This window comes from Glycine soja, chromosome 17 (genome assembly GCF_004193775.1).
Source record: "Glycine soja cultivar W05 chromosome 17, ASM419377v2, whole genome shotgun sequence".
In the NCBI taxonomy this organism is placed as follows: Eukaryota; Viridiplantae; Streptophyta; class Magnoliopsida; order Fabales; family Fabaceae; genus Glycine; species Glycine soja.
In genome coordinates, this window is record NC_041018.1 from 16,379,626 (window position 1) to 16,396,870 (window position 17,245).

At 35.7% G+C, this 17,245-nt stretch overlaps 1 non-coding gene and 1 pseudogene across 1 annotated transcript; both read left to right on the plus strand.

The window, feature by feature from the left end:
- The first annotated feature begins 1,718 nt into the window (after positions 1–1,718).
- LOC114394292 lies at positions 1,719–1,825 on the plus strand. Its single transcript, XR_003662698.1, has one exon. It is a non-coding gene; the product is annotated as a small nucleolar RNA R71 (small nucleolar RNA).
- Positions 1,826–13,199: 11,374 nt separating this feature from the next.
- LOC114391494 lies at positions 13,200–16,295 on the plus strand (annotated as a pseudogene).
- Positions 16,296–17,245: the final 950 nt, after the last annotated feature.

The window sequence follows — 17,245 nt, forward strand, 5'->3', positions numbered from 1 at the left end:
CACGCATCCTTGAAGATGGTGGACCAATAGAAACCACAGTCAAGCACCTTACGAGTTGTCCTCTGTATGCCAAGATGGCCACTTGGTGCGAAAGAATGACAGAATTGCAGGATCGAGTCAATCCCATGGTCTGCAATGCATCTCCTAATAACCTGGTCACTGCACAACTTCCCTCCAATTTTGTGTGACACTTAGGCTATAAATAGAGGCCATGTGTGTGCATTTTTTCAACTTTGATCATTTGAATATTAACTTCAGATTTCAGAGCTCTTTTATAGCACAAAATTTCTTGCTCTTCTCTCCCTCTCCCTTCATTCATCTCCTTCTTCCTCCAAGCTCTTATCCATGGCCTCCTATGGTGGTGAGTTTCTTCTAGACTCATCTTCTCCTTGAAGTGGCGTCTCCTCTCTCTCTTCCTTCTCCATTCCGCTGCCATTCATCTTCCAAGAAGCAAAGGAATCCATTGGTGAAGAAGATCCTAGGCCTACAAGAATGTTAAAATGAACAACAATATCACCAAATTCCATAGACAATGTGCCAGCATAAACATCTATCTTGGTTCGGGCTGTTTTCATAAATGGCCTGCCTAAAATAATTGGAACTGAACCATGGGAAAATCCCTCTTCCATATTAAGAACATAAAAATTAACATGAAAAATAAGTTCACCAACTCAAACTAGCACATCCTCTATGAAACCTGCGGGGTAAGCAACACATCCTCTATGAAAATTTTTGTTAGAAAGCCTTCTCTTTTGTGCGACTATCTCATCCTTTTTCTCAAGTGTAGAAGGAAGCTTGACAGGTTCAGGTGCAGGTGCTGCTACTGGTGGAGGCACTTGAATTTGGTTGCCAGACCTCAAGGTGATGGCACTCACATTTTTCGGATTCTGCACAGTTTATGAAGACAATTTGTTAGAATTTTGGGACTGAGCTTGGTTCAACTGAGTAGCCATCTGCCCCATCTGATTTGTCAGACTCTGAATGGAGGCTCTTGTCTCTTGCTGAAATTGCATATTCTGGATGGTCATTTTCCTCACTAACTCTTCTAAGGAAGGTTGAGGAGGAGCCTCAGTTACTTGTTGTCTTTGTTGTGACTGCTGCTATTGCTGCTGTTGTATTGGAGGAGGAACATATGGCTTGCTTGGACCAGGACCATTCTGAAAAGGAGGGACAGACTGTTGTTGTTGTGGAGGACTTGTCCATTTCAGATTTGGATGATTCCTCCAACCTGGATTGTATCTATTGCTTGAAAGGTCATAATTATTCTGCTTTTGTTGGTTTTGCTACTGAGGTGGTCTATTATAAATGTTTACAGCATAAGCTTCAGGTTGCTCATTGACTCCAGATTGCTGCAAAGAAGGACAGAGATCTGTATGGTGATCTGCAGAAGAACATAGACCACAGACTCTTGCAACAGGTGTAGATTTCTGATTCATGGCAAGCTAAGTTACTAGGTTGACCAAGGCATCAAGTTCTCCTTCAAGTTTTTTATTTTCAGTAGATAAAGATGAATTCGTGGCCACCTCATGGACTCCTCTAAGGACAATAGCATCATTTCTTGCACTGAATTGTTGGGAGTTGGAGCCATCTTCTCAATCAAATTCCTAGCCTCAACAGGGGTCATATCACCAAGAGCTCCACCACTGGCAGCATCAATCGTACTCCTATCCTTGTTGCTAAGTCCCTCATAGAAATATCGAAGAAGGAGTTGCTCAGAAATCTGGTGGTGAGGACAGCTTGCACACAATTTCTTGAATCTTTCCCAGTACTCACACAAGCTTTCTCCACTAAGTTACCTGATGCCTGAAATATCTTTTCTGATGGCAGTGGTCCTAGATGCAAGGAAGAATTTCTCCAAGAACACCCTCTTAAGGTCATCCCAGCTGAAAATAGACTTGGGAGCAAGGTAGTACAACCAATATTTTGCCACTCCCTCTAGAGAATGAGGAAAAACCTTTAGAAATATATGATCTTCTTGGACATTAGAGGGCTTCATGGTGGAACAAACAATATGGAAATCCTTAAGATGTTTATGAGGATCTTCACCTGCAAGACCATGAAACTTGGGCAGCAAATGTATTAGTCCAGTCTTGAGAACATATGGAACACCCTCATAAGGATATTGAATGCACAAGCTTTCATAAGTGAAATTAGGGTAGCCATTTCCCTAAGATTCCACTCACGAGGTGGAGGTTGAGCCATGTTCTCAATATAAAAATTAGTAGTAGAATGCTCAAAATCAGAATATTCAGAATCAACCTCAACAGAATGCTCAAAATGCACAGAATGACCAGGATGCACACTATCCCTAACTAATGTATGAAAGGTCTATCTATTTCATGATCAAAGGGTTATAAATCACCTGGATTGCCCCTAGTCATGCACTATATGCAGCAAATAATGTGTTTCTCAACAACACCTAACAAGGGGGTAAAACTACAACTATACTCAAACGATATCAAAATAAGCTAAAATTTTGTGAGGAACACCCTAAAATCATGAAAAGATAGCACAAAAAATTTCAAACAAAAATTCAAAGTCTAACTATGAAAACTACCTAAGCAAAGTTTAGAAAAATAGGAAAATAATACTTGAAAAATAAAAAAAAACTTAGTAAACAGCTGATTTTTGGAGTTTGGGAGACCCTAACCGACTTCAGCGGGTTGCCACATTATGAGAATTTGTTTTCTACCCCAAATGCATATATAATAATAGTTATTCTGATACCCGGAGCAAAAGTTATGGCCGTTTTAAGTTTTGCTAAAAACAAGTTCCCAAAATTTTTGTCTCTCTCAAATACTGCCACACTAAGTGCTCTTGGTATTTTTCACACGAAATATGGATCAAAAGAAGCTACCACACAAAAATTCAGCCAAAAATAACAACTCTAACTATCAAAACAAAAATCACTAATTAAATTGCAAAATCCGTCACTAATTCTCAGTCGCTAATCACTGTTCACAGCAAAACAAAAGGCTGAATCAGTCGCTAAAACAGTCGCTAAATAGGGAATGCAACTGAAATGCAAAACAAAACGCTACACAAAATAAGATAACTAAACACTATTATGAACCTTTGGCCCACTGCTCCCCGGCAACGGCGCCAAATTTGATCAAGGCCGTACCCGAATCAAATAAACATTAAAAATGCAGTATCTAGGAAGTGATCCTAGGTCTTCTCCCAACGAGCAATGGTCAGCCAAATGTTCAAAACAGATTGTAATAAAACAGTAACGAATTGGGGGGGGGGGGGGGTTGTTTGTTTTTGTAAATTAAACAACAAGTAAATTTTAATTATAAAATATCAGAATTAAAACACGTTGTTTCCCTTTAATTCACAAGTAAGTCTCTTATCCTAGGTTACGAGGATTTATCCTTTATCAGTTCAACCACTTAATCCAACCCTAAATTAAATTACTAAGCGAAATTTAACATAAGGCATTCATTATGTGATTAAGCAACACATACACCAATTAATCATGAACGAAACTGATCATTAAGCATGAACGCAAATTAAGCACAGAGACAATTAATCAAGCACTAAGCATGCATGGATTAATAGCAACAAATACAGAGTAATTGGTGAAGAGGAAAAACTGATCAGAATTCAATAGTAATAATAAAACCTCAAAGAGAGCTGTGCTTGATCCTCAAGAGAAAACAACGCTGGGGACTTAGCCTTCCATTAATCAATAGAAAACAAAATTGTAGTAGAAAACGAAGAAAACTAGAATTATTCTCCAAAACGAAAAAGGCTAAAACGAAAGAGAGAGAGAGCCTAAAACTAGAACCTTGGTGTTGTTATATAGTTCTCAGCCCCAAAGCTTACAAATCTATTTTAAGTCCAAGCCCATAAATAAAATAAAATCTAGATAAGATAAGATAAGACAAAATCTAGATGAAATAAAATCTAGATAAGATAAGATAAGATAAGATCTAGATAAAATAATATCTAGATGAGATAAAATCTAGATGAAATAATATCTAGATGAGATAAAATCTAGATAAGATAAGATTTGATAGAATAAAATTGTCTGCTCTCTTCAAGTCCAAGCCCAATTCCAGATTCAAGCCCAATTACTTATAATTCTCTGGAAATTAAATTTAAAACACAAAATTAATCCAGTAGGCCCAAATGATAAAACTGCATAATTAATTTGACAATTAAGGCTAATCAGTAATCAAAATGGTGACAAAAAGGGTTAAGAAATATGAGAAAATGATGACACATCACCCATATCTACAAATTATCTTCTTCTTAATGAATCTAATCACCACATTCCTAGTCACGCTAGCACAGGAAGTTGCTTCCACCCATTTGGTGAAGTAATCGATGACAACTAAAATGAAGCGAAGCCCGTTTGAAGCCTTGGGTTTGATGGCCCCAATCACGTCTATGCCCCACATTGATAATGGCCACGGTGCTGCCAACACGTTCAATGGTACAGGTGGAGCATTAACATTATCAACAAAGGTCTGGCATTTATGGCATTTCCTCACATGAACGCAACAATCATTCTTCATAGTGAGCCAGTAATACCCCGCCTTCATAATCTTTTGGGCCATGGCATGTCCATTGGCATGTGTACCAAAGCATCACTCATGCACCTCCACTAGCATTTGTTTGGCCTCTTTTGCATTCTCACATCGAAGCAACACCGTGTCATGGTTTCTTTTGTACAAGACAATTCCCTCTCAGGAGGAAACCGGCTGCCAACCTCCATAATGTCCTCTTGTCGTTGTCAGAGGCCTCAGGTGGGTATTCCTTGTCCTTAATGTATCATTTGATATCTGTCAGACCCTAATTTTGTCCGGGGACTATCATTCGCTAACGTTTTGAGTCCCGCTAGCCGAATTGAGTTGTTCGACACTAGTTACCACGCAAGACGAAAGATCATTCAATGTTTTGGTGAGGAATGCAAAAAATACCCAAGGGGAGGGAAAAAGGATCATTTTAGGCTTTTCTTCTAGACCTTGGCTTGCCCAAGCCAGCCACTGGCTTGCCTGGGCCCCCAAATAGCTTAGGGGTGAAGTAACTAGCTTGCTTGGGCGAGCAAGGTTACTTCAGAGTGAAGCATCAGCTCGCCAGGGCAAGCTGCAGGACCACTAAACCCCCTCATTTCCTATAAATAGGTGTGAGGGGGGCTGAAGGAAGGGGTCAACATTCAATATTGAGTGGATTCATTGAAAATTGAGGAGAAGAAGAAAAAATGAGGTCGAGGTACTACCAAATCGCGACAATGATCGATTTCTACATCGTTCTTCGTTTGTCATCCAATTAGTATTTGTTTTAAGAATTTGGATACGATCTATGCGCCCTTAGGGGTCCTTTTCGTTGCTTTGTACATATTCATATCATTCTTCTACCATTAGTAATCTCTTTTCTTCATGTAAAGCGAATTTTGACCGATCATTTGCGCCACAGATCATCTTTTAAAGAGATTGAAAGTTAATAAGTAAAACAAGACGAAATCAGCATGTAATTGAGTTTTTATCCATAAAAATTGCTTGAATCTGTTCAAGGTCCAACGCCTTAATGGTCTCTTTTGTTTTTGTCGATTAAAATGAACCTTTTAAAAATTTAAAATCAACTCAACACATAACTTTCTTGCTTTAAAGAACTACGTAGGTCTAGATTTCTCATCGCACTTGAGGATACGTAGGAGCAAGGGCAACACCCTTATCGACCCCAAAAAGTAAAAAAACATAAAAAAGGGAAAATAAATAATTTTGAAGTCACGTTAAGCACACTCGATTAAAGGCTACCGTCCCTTTTGATGGGCATGTGAGCTGATAATACCTTTCCTGCGTGTAAACAACTCCTGAACCCTTGTTTTCAAAATTCACAGACCTTTCTTTTTGGTTTTTGCTAACATTTTGTTCAAATAAACATTGGTGGCGACTCTCATGCATTCTCCTTTTTGGAAGATGCACCTTTTTATCTCACCTCGCCCTCCCGCCGAAGGGTAGGTTGCGACTATTGGCGACTCCACTAGGCACTTTTGTTAGAGAGTTAAACCATTTAATCTGTGTGCAATGTTTATCATGACCTTTTCTTTATTTTTGTTTCCCTTTTTCTTTTATGTTCTTATATTCATATAACTCTTTTTCTATGCTTTTGTGTTTGGTGTGTGACTGTCTACTATTACATGCATATTTAGAAATATTTGTTTGCTCTATGCACACATGGCACCTACACCTTAACACACACAGTGAGTTATTGGGCCCTATACCCGGGTCCGTGGAGACATAGGAAGTGGAGGTTGATCTATGGTCATGCTGGGTCTCTGACTTGCTTGATAACAGTGAAGCCTCATCTAGAGTTTTTCTCTTTGATGATACGTTGTCGCTGGTAGTCCCTACCACCACAATGTTTGATGTCAAAGAGGATGATATCTCTAGAAACCTTTGAAAGTTATGTGCAACCACCTTTGGGAGTTGTCACTAAATAGCAAACCTTTAATCCCTTCCAATAGGTTCCTAAATTAGGGGCATGAAACAAACACACTATGTTTTGTTTCCTTGATCTAGCTATGCATATCTTTGTGACGCCGTGATTGTGTGCGTCATTCCTGTGTTTACCATGTTATTATGAAATTTTTGGCATTAATTTATTGTGTTATCATGCTCATTCATCTAGCATGTTGTGCTACTAACCGCATACTCTTTGTTGTCATTAGTCATTACTTTCATGCATGCATACTTATGTCGTGTCATTACTCATGCCTTGCATTTGTTTTCGTCATCTTCATCACGGAAAGTTGGAAGGTCTGCATCGCTTTCTTAATTGCATGGGTTGGGCACCATGGTAATGACTGCAAATGAACCATGATACCCAATGCATTATGGGTAAGAAGGGATGGTCTTCTGGTCTCTTGTATTCGTAGATAAACACATTTTTTCATGCATAGCAAAAACATGCCCTGATGCATTCATCATACCTCCTCTATGATAGGGTGTTGAAGTATTGGTCATTAGAATTTTCATTCTCGCAAATATGGGCTCGAACCAAGCACCCTCATTTAAATAGAGGTTCTACCATGTCAAAATCAAGAGCCTAGAACTAGCCAGCTTGCGAGAGCTAAGGCAACAGATGGATCAAGTTTGACGTCAAGCCTTCAACAAGGCATATGGGAAAATCTGGGATTTGGCCATGATAGAAGTGTCCATTGAAGCCATCGCATCCCTCGCTCAGTACTACGACTAGTCGCTCAGATGCTTCACATTTGGGGACTTTCAGTTGGTACCAACTGAAGAAGAGTTTGAAGAGATCATAGGATGCCCACTAGGAGGAAGGAAGGCATATCTTTTTTTCGGATTCTACCCTTCCATGGCGAGAGTAGCAAAAGTGGTCAAGATCTGGGCACAAGAGTTGGACCAAGTGAAGCAAAATAGAAATGGGGTGGTAGAGATACCCATGAAGCGCTTGGAGGAGAAGGCAAAAGCTTTGTCAAATCAAGGGGAGTGGACCTCGTTCATTGACATATTAGCACTATTGGTGTTTGGTACCGTACTCTTTCCAAATGTAGATGAGCTAGTAGATCCAGCAGCGATCGACGCTTTTCTTGCTTATCATCACAGTAAGGAAAGCCCGACAATTGATGTGTTGGCCAACACATATGATACATTCAACCTGAGATGTTAGAAGAGCAGCACGAGGATTGTCTATTGCACGCCCACTCTTTATGTGTGGTTGGTCTCCCACGTTTTTCATCATGAAGGTAGACCTATTTGTCCTCTACAAGGTCATTGCATGTGCGCCTAAAAGAGAAAAACAAATTGGGAGGAACTCTTGGCAGGTATGGTAGGAGCGTCTGTTAGTTGGTTCCCCCGATGGAAAGAAGGAGGGACCAAAGTGTTGTGCTCGTGTGAAGGATTCCCAAACGTCCCCTTGATGGGAACAAGGGGTTGTATTAATTATAATCTTACGCTGGCCACAAGACAACTAGGCTACCCTATAAGGGGTGCACCATCAGAAGAGATCATTGTGCCTTTCGTCGCATGAGGGTTCAATGAAGGCAATGCGAAAATACTTCAGAGAATCCATAAAGCATGGAATATAGTGGAAAGGAAAGATAAGGAGCTTATGGAAAGCAGTAATGGTGTCATCGACGGCTATCATAAGTGGCTGAGGTCTAGGATGCAAGGGACAGCTTGGCTCCCAAAGCTAAAAGGCCTAAGTGGGAAAGAACCTGAAGTCCTTGAGGAAAGCGAAGAAGTGCAAGTCATGAAAGTGGAGTGTCAGACCCTAATCTTGTCCGGGGACTATCATTCACCAACATTTTGATTCTCGCTAGCTGAATTGAGCTGCTTGACACCAGTTGCTATGCAAGACGGAACATTATTTGATGTTTCGATAATAATGCGGAAAATACCCAAATGGGACGGCCAAAGGGTCATTTTAGAGCTTTTTCTGACCCCTGGCTTGCCCAGGCTAGCTTCTGGCTCACTTGGGCCCCCAAATAGCTTAGGGGTGAAGTAACCAGCTCACCTAGGCGAGTTGAGCTCTCCTGGACGAGCAAGGTTACTTCAGGTTAAAGCAACAGCTCGCCTGTGCGAGCTGCAGATCAACCAAGTCCCCTCATTTCCTATAAATAAGCGTGAGGAGGGGCTAAAGAAGGGGCTCAGCTTTCAAACATTGAAAGAATTCAGTGAAATTGAGGAGGAGAAGAAGAAAAAATGAGGTTGAGGCGCTTCCGAATCGCTACCGTGATTGATTTCTACATCGCTCTTCGTTCGGTGTTCTTCATTCGTCATCCAGTTAGTATTTATTTTAAGGTTTTGAATTCGATCTATGCACCGTTAGGGGTCCTCTTTGTTGCTTTGCACATCTTCATCTCTTTCTTCTACCATCAGTAATCTATTTTCTTCTTGAAAAGCGAATTTCAACAGATCATTTGTGTCGTAATCTCATTTTATCTTTGTAAAATAAGATTTCAACAGATCCTTTGTGCTGTAATCTCATTGTATCCTTGTAAAATAAAATTTCAACCGGTCATTAATGCCATAAATCATCCTTTTAAAGAGATCGAGAGCTAATGAACAAAACCAAGATAAAATCAACATGTAATTGATTTTTCATCCACAAAAGTCGCTTGAATCCGTTCAAGGTCCAACGCCTTAATGGTCTCTTTTATTTTTGTTGGTTAAAATGAACCTTTCAAAAGTTTAAAATCAACTCGACAAATAACTTTCTTGATTTTAAAGAACTACATAGGTCTGAGTTTCTCATTGTACTTGAGGATACGTAGGAGCAAGGGCAACGCTCTTGTCAGCCCCAAAAAGTAAAAAAACATCAAAAAGGAAAATAAATAAATATTGAAGTCATGATTTTGCACACTTGATTAAAGGCTGTTGTCTCTTCTGACGAACACGTGTGGTCCTAATACCTTCCCTGCATGTAAACAACTCCCAAACCCTTATTTTTAAAATTTGCAGACCCCTTTTCAGTTTTTCTAACGTTTTCCTCGAATAAATGTTGGTGGCAACTCATGCGCGTTTTCTTTTTTGGAAGACATAGCCTTGAGTCACGCCTCACCCTCCCGCCAAAGGGTAGGTTGCGACAGTTGGCGACTCCACTAGGGACATTTATTAGAGAATTAAGTCATTTAATCTGTGTGTAATATTTATCGTGACCTTTTCTTTTTTTTTTTCCTTTCTTTCTTTTGTGTTCTTATGTTTATATAACTCTTTTTCTGTGCTTGGTATTTGGTGTGGCTGTTTATTTATCACATGCATATTTAGAAATATTTGTTTATTCTCTGCACACATGACGCCTACACCTTTGCACACATAATGAGTTATTGGGCCCTACACCCGGGTCGGTGGAGACATAGGAAGTGGAGGTTGATCTGTGATCATGCTGGGTCTCCGACTTGATTGATGACAGTGAAGCCTCATCTAGAGTTTTTCTCTTTTATGATACGTTGTCGCTGGTAGTCCCTACCTCCATAATGTTTGATATCAAAGAGGATGATATCTCTAGAAACCTATGAAAGTTATGTGTGACCACCTTTGGGAGTTGTCACTAAGTAGCAAACCTCTAGCTCTTTCCATTAGGTTCCTATTTTAGGGACATGGAAAACACACACTGTTGTTTCCTTGATATGTCCATGAATACTTTTATGGCGTCGTGATTGTGTGCGTCATTCCTGTGTTTGCCATGTTGTTTTGTCATTTCGACATTAATTGATTGTGTTATCATGCTCATTCGTCCAGTATGTTTCTCTTTGTGCTACCAACCACATGCTCTCATGCATGCGTACTCATACCTTGTCATCACTCATGCACCACATTTGTCTCGTCATCTTTGTCACATGAAGCCAAAAGGTCCACATCACCTTTTTGATTGCATGCATTGGGCATCATGGTAATGACTGCAAATGAACCATGATATCCAATGCATTGTGGGTAAGAAGGGATGATCTTCTAGACTCTCGTGTCCGTAGATAAATGCATTTTTGTCATGCATAGTATATACATTCCCTGCTGCATTCATCATACATCCTCTATGATAGAGTGTTGAAGTATTGATCATCAGAATTTTCATTCTAGCAAACATGGAATCGAACCAAGCGCCCTCTTTTAAAAAAAGGTTTTATCATGTCAAAGTCCATAGAAGCTTCTAAAGCAAGCTTCCATCACTTAGTCTATGGTTTTTTACCAACCATATATTATGATCAAAATTTATTGGAGGAGGTTTATTTTAATACCAACGAAGGTCCCTATCCATCCAGGGTGGAGTATATAGTTTTTCTAGACATATATTAGGTTCATAAACATGTTTTGTGATGAGTGACAAGGATGTTGTAAAGATGGTTTTTTATAAGCTATTTCTTGAAAAGTAATTGACCTAGGATATAGTTTATCATTGAGTAATATAACACCTATGATGAATGATTGCTATTTTTGACAGGGGTCTGTGAATATTTGTAGTTTGCATTTTGCAACATATGAGTATCTTTAGTCCTCTCAATGAATATTTATATACTTTATACACATGGCTAGCATCTGATTTTATGGCCCTTGTTTCTCTCTTATGAGAATAGGTTGTCATTGCCCTACAATTTTTCCATTTATATTTGGTTCTTCCTGTTACAGGTGAAGTTTACAATTCAATACATGCATAAAACAATCCTGAAGAAAGCAAAATTTGACATAACAGACTTGAACATCGTTAAGGTTATTTTTCCTTTTGATTTTTTTTGTTAAATGAAAAAAATCACTTTTATTTACCCATCAGTATGTAATGTTTGAATAATTTGATGGAAAAATAATTAGTGAACTTTCTTCCTTTGTTTTTCCTCATTATTTGTTTGATGTAACTTCAGTTCAAATCCAGCATTTGTACCTGAGATTGGTTAACAAACATTTTATTTTTTAGCTTAAATTTGAGAAATGGATACACTTGTGGTCTGTGGAAACTTTGTTCTCTTTTTTTTGGAAATAGTGTACACTTATTAGTTTGTCAGTCATATGATTGTAATTTTATTCAACAACTCATAAATATATTACCAACATATTTGTGTTGAGTTTTTTTTTTAAGTTAGTCAACTATCGTGTGTGAAGGAAACTTTCCCAGTCAAGAAATCAATATTATATGATTTAATTGAAATACGTTTGAACTAGTTAAAAGTTAGGAATTAAAAACTGAACCAAGAGGAATTTTTCTGTGGTAGGGACGTAGGGTAGAGTGATACAATTTGGCTAGTTTTGGTTTTGTCAAACTTTGTAGCTTATCATGTGCCTCCTGATTCTTTTTTATTATTGATCGTGAAGACTGCAATTTTCTTGGACTTGGTGAACTTCTTTAACTTTAATTAAAAGGTAGGATTTAGGATTATTCGTTGTTTACAATCTTCTTTCTAGATTGTGTGCTTGTGATCATTCATGAACTATAGGAGGACAGAGACAAAACAACCAAAATAGTGAACAATTTTTTATTACATTGTATATTTATATATATTTTCTTCTAATTAAGAGATGATATGTTATTTTTATCATCTAAAATTTTGGGGTCGTTATTCTCTTTAATTAGAGTAAAGGAAAGTGAAAACCATTATTTTAAATATTAATTTTGTTTAAAAAAATACATTCTAAAACGTTTCTTAGAAAAACCCCAAAAACCATCTTAGAAATTTCACATTTTTAACTTTTTTTTTTGTTTTGAAAGGAGATATTCTAAGATGGTTATCTAAAAAACCATCTTAGAAAGCCTATCCTTCAAAGACAATTTTAAAAAACCATCTTAGAAAGGTAACTATCTTAGAAGGGTACTTTTTCTAAGATAGTTTTTGTGGAATCGTCATAGAAGGGTACTTTTGCTTATGAAGATGGTTAATAACTATCGTTGTATGTGTAAATTAACCAACATAGAATGTGTTTTTCTCAATAGTATTGAAAGGCCAAACAAATAGATTTGCCTCTTGCTTTTGGTCAATGGCAAGAGCAAAGAATTTTTCTTTTTTTTTTAAAAAAAAACAATGATATAAATAAATCTCATTTTTTGGATCAAGAGCAATGCATAAATCTTCAAACTCATGAACATGTATTAATATTGGGCCCACTCCAATGTGTCTTCAAATCTACTCTTGCACGAGACACTTACTTTCTGCACTTCACCACATGCTTCTTGCACTTTGCATTTTCAATGCATCAAAAAAATCATCCTTAATGAGTCTCAACTCTCCCTTCTTTCAAATGATGGACCAATATGCAAATCTTCCTTGATTTGAACAATGCATATCAAAACTTGTGTCATAAATGGCATAAATCAGGGGCTTTAAATAACAATAAAAGATAATAGAGTGAGCTTTCTTGTATACTAATATCCTTTGAATCAGGGGCTCCATCATACATGGCATAAATTAGCAACAACATTGAATAGCAATAAAGGATAGTGTAGTAGTCTTTCTTGTATCTCTTTTTATTTATTTCCTTAATTTTCAATATAACTAGAAAAAGTGTAAATAAAACATTTTATTTTATTCTTTTTATAATTCTATCGATCTTAACAAATTTTCCACTTAAAACTCATTGTCATTTATATCCTTTTTATTTCTTTCTTTTTCTAGTCCCCCCATCACTTATTTCATTACCTATCAAAGCGTAAATGTTTTACCTAATTCAAATTTAGTACTATTTTAACTCTCTTGTAGTAATGGTATAAATATAGGTAATATGAAAAGGTGATCAATCGGTCATTCAATCATTTTATTTGACAATAGAATCTTTAAAAAATGATCAATACATTGCTCTTGATCTTGTTTCTAGTAACTAGTGGTGCTAGACATAAAGTTCATGGTACTCAAAATGCACAACAAGAAGATTTGGAGCTGGAAAGACAACTAGAGCTTCTTAACAAACCTCCTATCAAGACTATTCATGTATTCTATATCCTTTATATACCATCATATAATTCCTTATGTTGAACATAATCTCACTGCATTGTTTAAAATTTTATTTATGCATGTTGTATTTTTGGATTTTATAGACAAATGTTGGGTACATTGTTGATTGCATTGATATTAACAAGCAACCAGCATTTGACCATCCTTTATTGAAGAACCACAAGCTGCAGGTATGCATTCCTTTGAGTGGCCTCAAATGTGGTTAACTTTCCATCTTTCTTTGATTATATTCCCTCTTAATTTCAATTTTTATTTTTTCTTGCTTTGAGAATAGAGAAAACCCAGCTTTCAAAAATCAATTGGAAAAACAATTGTGAAGAAATCACCAACTAGGCCATTACTTGTGCTTCAAAAGGACCAATGTCCAACCGGGACTGTACCTATTCGGAGAACAACAAAAAATGATCTCATTCGTGGAAAATCATTCTTAAATTATCACATAATGACTCAAGACATCCCTGGTGTTCATGTAAGTTTTTCCTCACACAACTAACTTTCTAATGTCTATAGACAACTTCAATAAATCCCATCACATTTAATGTTTCAATTTGACTAGTTATTTAAATATATTGAATTTTGTAGATTGCAGAAGTATCTCTTTCATCATTATATGGTCCTTATTATGGAGTTAATGGAACAAATAACATATTTAATCCAAGAGTTAGTAGGAAGGATCAAGTCAGTTCTTCTCACTTATGGGTTCAGAATGGACCAGTGGAAGCTACTAACAAAATCGCTGCGGGATGGCATGTGAGTTTTAATTGATGCAATTATTGTTTCCCAATATTATACATACAAGTTATTTAATCTGTGTCAATCTGATTATATAAAAGAAAAATACTGAATTAATCTCATGCACGGGTATCAGGTGGCTCCACAATTATATGGTGATGATAAAACTTATATTTACTCGGCATGGACGGTAAGGAAAGATATTGTTACATTTTTTTATCTTGACTTTAGCTTATTAAAATGAAACAAATTTGTCTCTACAATATCAAATATTTTTATTTTAGGTTAACTAGAGAAGCGTGTTTAATTTCTTCAAATTTTAATATGATGTTTAAAAATGACAGTCAGATAATTTCAAGCGGACAGGGTGCTATAATATTCGATGTTCAGGCTTTGTTCAGATAAGCAAAGGAAATTACCTTGGTGCACATGTGAACAATTATTCTACCTATGGTGGAACGATGCTTGAATTTGTCATTTCTATTACTCAGGTCATGCTCATGCTATAAATTTTTCACTGTAATATATATATATATATATATATATATATATATATATATATATATATAGAATTATATCCTACTCCTATGAGATTATACTTTATATTGATTTCTCAGTCATACATTATTAGGTAAATATATATAATTATAAATTTTATAATATTGTATGAGACATGTAATCTTGGGTATGGTATATTCATAAAATTTTATATATGTGTTCAGGACCGAGTGACCAAAAACTGGTGGTTAAATATGGGAAATACAAATATTGGATATTTTCCAGCAGCCTTGTTCTCCAACATGACCTCAGCTGATCAAGTGGGGTGGGGTGGGCGAACAAGAACTCCTCCTAATACTCCTAGTCCGCCAATGGGATCTGGTCACTTTCCTGATCCTACTTTTCATCATGCATGTTATTTTAGGTTGGTCTCGTTTCAAAATGAATCAATAGGAAATTATGGAATTGGACCATATGAAGCACAAACATTCTCCGATAGATCTAATTGTTTTAGAGTTCAATACTTTGGATATTATGCAGAGGAGGTTGGATATTCTCTCCAATTTGGAGGACCCGGTGGTAGTTGTGGAAATTAATTAACTTTTACAATCAAACTTTGTCTGATGTTTATAAATAAAATTATCCGTTTTGTCTAAGTACGTAATTTTATTGTTCATATCTTTTGTGTTCATTTTTTTGTCTTCCGTGTACTTTCTTTTAATGTTGACAAATGACCAATGGATTTTCATGAGATGAATTTACTGAAATGTTATTCATAGTGTTAAAAAAATTAAGCTTTATTAGGGGCAATGCCAAGATGGGCAAATTTCCCAGACTAGGGTTCATTTAGAAAATATTTCCCAGACTAGGGCTCTTTTTAAACAAATACCAGAGGGGTGCTGTTTTTTACGTAGGAGCAGTGCATGGCGCCAGTGGAGATGGCGCCTTCAACAGGGAAGAGCCACGTGGCATGTCGCCACTGTGACTGGCGACAAAGGACTGCATATCGCAGGTCCTATTGGCGCATCCAGAGGTGCATGGAAGCGCTGGTTTGACCAGCGACTTCAGCACCTGCACTTCTGCAAACGTAGGCTGCAGCAGCTGCAGCTCTGCGGTCGTAGCTGGAAGGCGCCACTCGAGGTGGCGATTTGGGTGAGAGGGAGGCGCCAGTGATGTTGGCGTTTTCAGCTTCAGTGGGATTTAAAAGAAGGTGGTTGAAAGGGAGGCTCCAGTTCACGGTTGCTTGTAAAATTTGTGTGTTGAAGGTGAAAAAGAAGGTGGTTGCTGTTGAGAGAGAGGTAGCTGGTGGTTGCTTGTGTGTTGAGAGTGGTGCTGATCAGTTTGTTGTCTTCTTCCATTTTATAAAAGCTTGTAAGTTATATATTCAATATATTTTATATGTTTTATTTATGTACATGTTTATATTTTGATAAATGAATAATTTTAGGTAGTATAAGTCAATATATTTTATATGTTTTATTTATGTACATGTTTATATTTTGATAAATGAATAATTTTAGGTAGTATAAGATAATAATTTTGTATAGGGCTCTTTGTATTGTTAATGTTATATATGCTAGATTATATTTTGATAAATAAATAGTTTTAGGTAGTATAAGATTATAGTTTGAATTGTTAATGTTATATGGTAGATTAGATTTAGGTTTATATGATAAATTAGGAATACTTTTACATACTCTAAGTTATTAATTTTATATGGTAGATTAGGAATATTTTTAATTTTGATATGATAGATTAAGTTTAGTTGAAATTTTCCTTAAAATAGATTAGAAATAATTATAGATTAACTTTAGTTTAAATGTTGTATATGGTAGATTACATTTAATTTAAATATTTAATATCATAGATTAAGAAAAATTGTATGTACGGGAAATTATTAATTTTAAATTAGGTTAGAATGAAATATTTTATATTACGTTAGTTTTAGTAATTATTAGACAAAATATGTTATGTTTAAATTATAATAGTTTTACGTATTTAAAATTATTGATTTTGTATATTAAATTATATTACTCGTAATTATTTAAAGTCATTAATTTTGTATATGGTAAATTATTCATAGATTAAGAATAATTTTATGTAGTATAAATTATTAATTTTAAATTAGGTTAGAATTTAATTTTTTATATTACGTTAGTTTTAGTTATTAATTTTTAGTTTTTTATATTACGTTAGTTAATAGTCGAAAATTTAATTATTAATTTTGTATATATATTATTTTAATTTTTAGTCGAAAATATAAATATTATATTATATATTGAAATTTATATTTGTATGTAATTTAATTTATTTATAGAATATATATGAATTAGGTTATTTGTATAATATATTTTGTTATTGAAATTAAAAAAATATAATTTATTAATTATGTAAAATTGTCTTTGGATGTAATTTAATTTATTTTGTATAATACATTTAAATTTTCGTGATTGTATAATACATTTAAATTTCCGTGATTGTATAATACATTTAAATTTTCCTTATTTTAATTAAGTTTTTTTGTAAATATACTTAATTTGTGTATGTATAATTAATGTATAAATTTTATCGTTAATGAATTGTTTTATATTTTATTTTGTAGGATCA